At 34.3% G+C, this 9319-nt stretch overlaps 1 long non-coding RNA gene across 1 annotated transcript; it reads right to left on the reverse strand.

Annotated features, from left to right (window-relative positions):
• Positions 1–6086: 6086 nt before the first annotated feature.
• Positions 6087–8575, reverse strand: LOC126892558 (uncharacterized). Its single transcript, XR_007700902.1, has 3 exons — positions 8077–8575; positions 7824–8018; positions 6087–6268 (listed from the first exon to the last, which is right to left on the reverse strand). It is a non-coding gene; the product is annotated as an uncharacterized LOC126892558 (long non-coding RNA).
• Between the last annotated feature and the right edge of the window lie 744 nt (positions 8576–9319).

Consider the following 9319-nt stretch of genomic DNA (forward strand, 5'->3'; position numbering starts at 1 on the left):
CTACAAATAAAATGGTATCTTTGGATGGTGAAATGATTGTGAGCAGCAATAGTTTTTAGTACCTAGGATCGGTATTACAGAGTAATGGAGAAATAGATGGAGATGCATGCAGTAGAATTAGGGCTTGATGGATGAAGTGGAAAGAAGCGAGTGGTGTGTTGTGTGACAGAAAAATTCCAATGAAGCTGAAGGGAAAATTCTATAAAACAGCCATAAGACCGGCCATGATGTACGGAACTGAATGTTGGGCAGTGAAAAAGAAAGAGGAACAACGAATGCATGTGGCGGAAATGAGAATGCTTAGATGGATGAGTGGAGTGACAAAGAAGGATAAAATTAGAAATGATTATATTAGGGGAAGTCTAGGTGTGGCACCAATTGATGCCAAAATGAGAGAGCATAGGTTAAGATGGTTTGGTCATGTTCAAGGTCGAGACGTTAATCACTCAATACGAAGAATAGCTGAAGTGCAGATTGCTGGAAGGAGTAGGAGAGGAAGACCCAAGAAGACCTGGGGGGAGACGATAAGGCAGGACATGTTGGTAAAGGGGATTAACATTGATATGACCCAAGATAGAATTGTGTGGAGAAATGCAATTAGGGAAGACGACCCCGCATAGGGATAAGGCAAAGAGAATGATGAATTAACGATTAAATATTAGGCGATTACATCCAATGAAATTGGGTCAAAAATTAATGAATTTAAAAGTATATGATAAACATATTCTTAAAATGAGCACAGTTGGTCGTAATCGTATAAGAATCGAATTAAATTCGGGTAATATTAATAAATTGATGGAGATCCCTTCTTTGAAAAAAATAATTTACTTGCTTATATTCCCGGCCACCTTATTGAAAAACGTGGGTTAATTCGTTCAGTTGATACTTTCTATAGCGAGGAGGCTCTCCTACAAATTGCTTAGAACGGGGTGCTCAATCTGTGGTACATGTACCGCCGGTGGTACATACACACAAGTGAGTTTAGCACGTACCTTGTTATATTAAGTATAAAATAAGGGATAAGCGGTGCTAAAGAGACCCGTAGAAGCGAGAAAGAAGAATGTTCAAGAAAAAAGTGATTTGCCATGTACTTCAAGCAAGGTAGCAAACGTAGATTTAAACTTAAATCTTAAAAAACAAAAAATAGTTACCAGACGGTATGATCCAAATTATTTAAAAATGGGATTTTCTTCTGTCAATATTAACGAACAGCCACGCCCGCAATGTCTACTATGTTTTGAGGTATTTTCAAATCATCCAGTGAAACCGTCTTTGTTGCAGCGCCATTTTAATTTAAAGCACAAAACCCTATCAGGAAAACTGCTAGATTTTTTAAAAGGAATGAAATTAATCTTGAAGGTGGACAGAAGAAAATAACTGCGTTTGTTTCAAGTATCGAAAATGCCGTTAAAGCTTCTTTTTTGGCCAGTTTAGGAATAGCCAAGTGTGGAAAACCCCATACAATTGGGGAAAAACTTATTTTACCAGCTGCCAAAGACGTCGTAAATTGTGTTTTAAGAGAAAATGCAGCTATACAATTGCAGCTATTCACTTGGCCAAATGATGTTAAAGAAACTGTCATAGAACAAAATTTGTTTTTGGACTTTATTTAATAAAGTCCAGTATTTTTTACAAATGGACGAAAGTACCGATGTTACAAATTTTGTCCAGTTAATGGTCTATTGCGGCTTTTTACACGGAAATGAAATAAAATTCTTATTTTGATACTGTCCCTTCTACGACAATATCCGTCGAAATATTTAACGTGAATAATTTTGTTACAAAACATGGTTTGGATTGGCTGAAGTGCGTAGCGGTATGTTCAGATGGTGCATGTGCAATGATAGGAAACCATGGAGTAGTTGTCACAATAATTAAAGGAATCGCACCGGAATGTGTCATTAGTCACCGTAGCATACACAAACAAGCTTTGGCAGCTAAAGGGATGTCAGATGAATTAAGGCAGGTCCTGAACGACGCTGTTAAAGTAGTAAATTTTATTAACCAGGAGCTTTAAATTCAAGACTATTTCAGCTTTTGTGTTCTGAAATGGGAAGTACTCACGACAATTTGCTCCTACATGCACAGGTTAGGTGACTTTCAAGGGGAAAAACTTTCGTTCCAAAGTTCAAATATTTCTAGCTAAACAAAATCATGAAGTGAAAGACAAGTTACACAAGTAGCATATCTCAGTGATATATTCACCACACTAAATGATTTAAATTTGGGTTTGCAAGGTAAGCATACAACTCGCTTTGTTATTATTGATAAGGTTGGTAGCGTTCATAAAGAAGCTTTAACTTCAAGTCTTTAAACAAGGTCATCATTTTCCAACACTTGAAAGCCTTATTGCAGATGATGAAATTAATATTAACTATGAGATATTATTATGTTGTAAGATTCACTGTGATAAATTAACCAAGCAATTTAATAAGTACTTGACAGAAAATTATTCTGAATTTGAATGGACACGCAATCTCTTTCTTGTTGTAGAGTCGTGGACCCAGGACTTAAGCGTAACTGAACAAGAACAACACTAATTCGCAGAGTTGTGAGCAAGTTGGATGATCTGGAAAAGATTATAGCCCTAAACTTTTGAAAAAAGATTTTGAAATTGGAGATATTCACTTGGCAGCTTTTTTCTAGATCCACGTATGCAGGGAAGTTCACTTGATTCAACGCAGTTGTTGGATGACATGGGCTCTATTTGTGAATGTGTCCAAAACGTGAATCTTGACGTAATGAAAGTTAGAGAAACTTTGGCCGATTATAGGGACAAACAAGGGCTCTTCTTGAGAAAGTTTGTTTGGGAGGGAGTTGGTGAGGAGGGGACTCAGAGGTACCTGTGATTTAAAGGAGTTGTAACAAAAATTAAATAAATCGCTCCGGAATGTAACTTTATTAGCTGTAGCATACACAGACAAGCCTGGGCAGCTAAGGGAATGCTAGATGAATTAAGGCAGGTCCTGAACGACGATGTTAAAGTAGTAAATTTTATTAAGTCAAGAGCTTGGAATTCAAGACTATTTCGGCCTTTTTGTTCCGAAATGGGAAGCTTTCAAGGGGAAAAGTGCCATCTTGATTATTTGAGCTTCGTTCCGAAGTTTAAATATGTCTAGCTAAACAAAATCATGAAGTGAAAGACAAGTTTACGGACTAAATTTGGTTGTGCCAGTTAGCATATCTCAGTGATATATTTACCAGACTAAATGATTTGAATTTGCATTGTAAGCATACAACTTGCTTTGTTATTATTGATAAGGTTGGAGCGTTCATAAAAAGCTTGTACCTGTTAAAACAAGTCTTGAAAATAAGTTACTCCACCACTTTCCAACACTTGAAAGCTATATTGCAGATAATAAAATTGATGTTAATTCTGAGGTATTGTTACGTTGTAAGATTCACTGTGATAAATTAATCAAGCAATTTAATGAGTACTTTTCCCACTGACCAATCCTTATAAATTAAGTAGGATAGAAAATATTAAGTAGATAGTTATAGGAAAATATATTGTAAAATAAATGAGTAAAATTGGTGAATCGGCGAATGAGCCTTGAAGGGCCCATAGTCATATAACTCCAAGGGAAAAAAGAAGAAGCTTGAACTTGTAAAAACAAGTCTTGAAAATAACTTACTCCACCATTTTTTAACACTTGAAAGCTTTATTGCAGATAATGAAATAAATATTAATTCTGAGGTATTGTTACGTTGTAAGATTCACTGTGATAAATTAATCAAGCAATTTAATGAGTACTTCACAGAAAATTATTCTGAATTTGAATGGATACGCAACGCAATTCCTTTCTTGTCGAGTCGTCGACCCAGGACTTAAGTGCAACTGAACAAGAACAACACAAATTCACAGAGTTGTGAGAAAGTTGGATGATCTGGAAAATATTATAGCCCTAAACTTGATATAAGAATCTACAGGTCGAGCAAGTCTTGTAAATTTCACGATTGCGAGCCACGTTTCACGCAACCGTGTTTGCGTACTTGTGTTTCGAGTTGCGTGGTCGTGCGGAGTTATATTTACCAATTCGCGCAATCGTACTTGAGACGCTGTGTCAGGTGAGGTGTTTGAAAATTTGTGTAACTTGATTGCTTGATTCTGTGGTGTGAAGGTGGTTAAACTTTTGTTTTATTTTTTTTTGTTTTGTTTGTTTTTGTTGTTGCGAATATATCGCAGAAAGTTTTTAGATGAAGTAATTGTATGATGAAGATAACACAGAAAATACAAGAGGGCAGCATACTTTGCAAAACAATTGTTACAATTTGAAATCAACAATTTGTTAAGTTGTTGTCTTGCAGGTAAAAAAGTGACTTTTTAAAAAAATTATATCTTGGAAACTAAAAATTATTTTTATTTATAATTGAAACATGTAAAAGTATAGTACTCTCAAAAAAATGTCAGCCAAAAATATTCATTTTTGTAGAGTTGACTGCAATTTTTCGACAACAGCCCTTTTTTGCAGTGAGCAGCATAACAAGTCCAGTCTCATCTGAAATCAAAGTTTCTTGTAGTTTATACCTCTGGCTAGTGAATGAACAAAGGATTTTTTATTAGATGAGGTCATTTTTGTTTTATAAAAAAAACTACTTTAAAAATGAGAAAAATTGGGGTCAAAAATGTGTTTAAACTTATGTAAAATCTTCAAATTTCATTTTTTTTAATTCCTTCGTTCATATTCTAGCCAGAGGTATAAACTACAAGAAACTTTTTGATTTCAGATGAGACTAGTTATGCTGCCAACGCAAAAAAACTTAAACTCTACAAAAATGAATATTTTTGGCTGAAACTTTTTTTGAGACTACCTTAAGTACTATACTTTTACATGTTCCAATTATAAATAAAAATAAATTTTAGTTTTCGAGATATAATTTTTTTAAAAAGTCACTTTTTTTACCCACAAGACCTATGTAACCTCTTAAAAAGATATTTGGAAGAATATGTTTGATGGCCAAGATGCATACATATATTTAGAAGGAAAGTTCCTGATTTCTGTAGTATAATACATAATACCGAAGAGGAAGTAGCCCTAAGCGCCGGACTCCACTTGCGATTTGTAGTTGTGAAGATTGAACACATTCTTTCAAATAGAAGTCAATCCATGATTATTTAGTCACAAATGAATTGACTTGTATTTGAAACAATGTGTTCAATCTTCCTGATTACAAATCGCAAGTGGAGTGCGGCGGTAATAACACCAAAATATTCCATATAGGTCCATAGAAGGTACACAGACATTGAAAAATTCCTGGAATATCCCCGAAAACATGTTCCCTGAACATCCCAGGAAAATCCTGTGTCAGCATTTTAAACATTACCTGAATGTCTTATTGGAACATTCCATGAATGTCCACGAATGTTCTCTGGGCATTCAAAATATATTTTGTAGACATTCCCTGGATATACCAGAAATACAGTGATGAGCGCTCTAATAACCGGCAAAATAGCACAAAAGATGTATTAAGTAGTGAGATAAAAAGACATGAAACTAGTTGAGCTGGGAAATTTAGCGATATTAACTTATACATTTAGATTGTATTGATTGTGTACCACCTTCAGACGTATCAGACGAGTTTGGAAACTACCACTGTCACAGTGACAGTTTTAGTTGACATACTCCTCCGATATGTGTAAAGGTGGGATCAATATAACGTAAATTTAAAGGTTAATTTCGCTAAATTTCCCAGCTCGACTAGTTTCATTTCTTTTTATCTCACAACTAAATATGTTGCCCATATTTTGCCGGTTATTAGGGCACTTATCACTGTACATCCTTGCTGATGTGACAATACCTCCTATCTGTTTTTTCATGAGTTTTGTATGAGAGATGGAAAAACATGTTTTAAGGTCACCTCCTGCGTTCATATGTAAGTTTTGACTTGTTTTGTAGTTCATAGATAGTTTAATTTACTACAAAACAAGTCAAAAAATATCATATGAAAACAGGAGGTGACCCTAAGACAAGTTTTTAGTCTCTCTTACAAAACTCATGAAAAAACAGATAGGATATGTGGCCATCATAGGATATGGATATTACATCACTGACGATATGTGGCCATACCAAATAATACATCCGTGATAAATATAAACATTTTTATTGAACAAAATCTTTTCATACATTTTTTTAATGCAATTTACTGATATTCCTAAATATTTCAAAAAAATGTGTCACATTTGCTTTGTAAACCTTTCTTTTGCCTTTCGTAGCCACATATTCCGTTTCCTTCCTGGTTTTTTGTAGACCACTTCTCTCAGCTGATTCTAAAAAAAATGAAATAAATGGTAATTTTTCTATCCTTTACAATTAACAATCAGAAGAAATATTATTTACATATAATGATATGCATAATAATAATAGGTTTGTTCTAGCATCAGTTTGAAACCATCAGCGAATAGTGGACCAGCGCGAGTAGAGGGGATCGCACTGGTGACTGTATTATGTTCTTTTACTGACCAACTGTTTGCTGATGGTTTTTGACTAGTTTGACTGTTTGCTAGAACAAACCTAATAATAATAAATATTTTGTATTTTGACAATGACATCTGATGTGGAAGTCAAAACATTAATAAAATTATTTTTTCAAGTTAACTTTCACATGCGCGTCTTAAAATTGTACTTTTAATACTTATATCATAAATAACTATTAAAACTATCTTAAGAGGAAACAGTATCGATCAACAGGTAGCGAAAATGTGTTCCAAGATTGCGGCTGTAATTTTGAATATTTTTCAAGATATTTGGCACACATATTCGTAATATAATAAAGAATGGCGGTACAGAGCCCAATTTGAAAAATATATTATTATGTGGAAATTACTCTGTAATTAAATACAATATAAAAAACGAGCTTGTACCGCCATTAAGAAGAACAAAAAAATACACTTTCTTCAAATACAACTTTTTTATCCGATTTTGTGTTATTTTGGAACTACTAAAATTTTTTATTTCATTAGTAGTTCCAAAATTACACAAAATCTAGGCATCGGATAAAAAAGTTTATTTGAAGAAAGTGTATTTTTTTGTTCTTCTTAATGGCGGTACAGGCTCGTTTTTTAAATATTGTATAATTACAGAGTAATTTCCACATATTAATATATTTTTCAAATTGGGCTCTGTACCGCCATTCTTTATTATTTTACGAATACGTGTGCCAAATGCCTCGAAAAAATATTCAAAATTACAGTGACAATCTTGGAACACGTTTTGGCTACCTGTTTATCGCTACTGTATTACCTTAAAACATTGTAATTTGCTAAACCAGTATATTTTACTCTACTACTACTCTGCTAGCTACCTCATTTTCCACTGTTTCTAAAGACTTGTTTACATGGGTAGAGTTTTGAGGAGAGTAGAGTAGCGGTAGTACTCTACCAAAAATGGCTTGATACCATTCACATGAGGAGAGTACAAGTATAGTACTGATGCTAGTATAGTGAAACCGATTTTTGTATTTTTAAACACTCTTGATTATAAGTGCACCTTAAATTCTTAATTTTTTGCTTAAGCTCGTTTACTCCAAAGCCCCCTTTGCCATTCTTTCGACGATTTCATCCTCCACAGCTTGCTGCAAACTTTTATTTCTGTAGTATACACTACCTAAATTCCATCAACACTGGTATTCGCCGTATTAACTCCAACTATACACTCTACCAGCTATTCTACTGTGCTGAGCATTTTTACAGGTCGAGTTACTCTACTCTATCAAGTACTTGCATCATTACTCTACCTGTGTAAACAAGTCTTAAATCTACTGAATGAAAATCTACTTAATCTTAATCTACTCTTAATGAAAAATGTCTAAAATCATTTACCCACCTAGTATTATTGTAGAATTTAAGACAGTCCAGTGCCTTATAAATAATTTAAAAATGAATATTTTTTCCTTTAATTCTCCTTTGATACCACTCCATTTTAGATTTTGGGGAACTTATTTCATTGTGTTTATAGCCCATATTTATTGAAGGAACCCAATCTGGAGATTGTTATTATCGATTAAGTCGGCTGGTTTTCCTATAAGATTAAAATGTTAACATCTTCAAAAATCGTTACTGTTGTAATTGTAACTTACCAGATATAAAATGATTACAGCAGACAGGACAGGAAAATTTTCATTTCGCTAGTAAAACCTGTACATTGTATTGCATTTAACCATTGTTGTCTCTCAGATACCTTATTTAGTTCAGTTTAAAAGTGAACTTTATCTTGACTTCTATCACAATTACTTTGCATTTCACACTTCAAAACACAACACCAATGAAGCATATTATCTTTCTAAATTAATACTTCCAGAGAAAATGTTAAATTAATCTTTGTACAACACAAAATTACAAAGAAATACAACTAAAATTATCTAAAACTCATTAAGAACAGATATAATAAGATTTATCTTTTACACCCAGTAGCCATATTGACATATTGATTTAATTTTGACAGCATGTTGGAACGGATTTAAATTTGGTAAATATAACTCCGCACGACCACGCAACTCGAAACACAAGTACGCAAACACGGTTGCGTGAAGCGTGGCTCGCAATCGTGAAATTTACGAGACTTGCTCGACCTGTAGATTCTTGTAAACTTGATCGCTTCACCTCTCTAGAAGGCTGAGGAAAATAATAACAGTCAAATTCAAGGAGAAAAAAGATTTTGAAATTGGACATATTCACTTGGCAGCTTTTTGGCTAGATCCAAATATGCAGGGAAGTTCACTTGATTCAACGCAGTTGTTGGATGCCATGGGCTCTATGTGCGAATGTGTCCAAAACACAAATCTTGACGTAATGAAAGGTAGATAAAGTTTGTTCGATTATAGAGACAAACAAGGGATTTTTTCGAGAAAGTTCATTTAGGAGGAAGTTGGTGATGAGGGGACTCAGAGGTGCCTACGAATTAGACGAGTTGTAGCATTTTCTATACATTACATTGGGGTCACAAATAAAGTGTGAATTACGAGCAGAGTTTATTTCCAAAAGCACCGACCACGATATTTACAATCTACAAAGTACATACGAAGACAACAGTTGGCGACAAGGAAGGAGCGAATTGCGGTTACATATTTGTTTAACCCTAAAGTGTGGAATAATGTGAGAAGATGCACTGCAGACATGCCAGCAACCCCAAATCAAAGTGCCGGCGCAGCAGCTGAGACGGTCCATCATACAGTACAGACCGTATATTCAATAGAATCGTATGATGTATCAAAAACATTCGATAGATTGTTATGTCCACAATAGGGGAAATAAGTCTGAGTCGTAAGTTCTCCCCGAAGTCCCACAATTCTGGGACTTATGCTATTAAGTTTAGTTTTATTT

The sequence above is a fragment of the Diabrotica virgifera genome, chromosome 9 (genome assembly GCF_917563875.1).
Source record: "Diabrotica virgifera virgifera chromosome 9, PGI_DIABVI_V3a".
Classification (NCBI taxonomy): Eukaryota; Metazoa; Arthropoda; class Insecta; order Coleoptera; family Chrysomelidae; genus Diabrotica; species Diabrotica virgifera.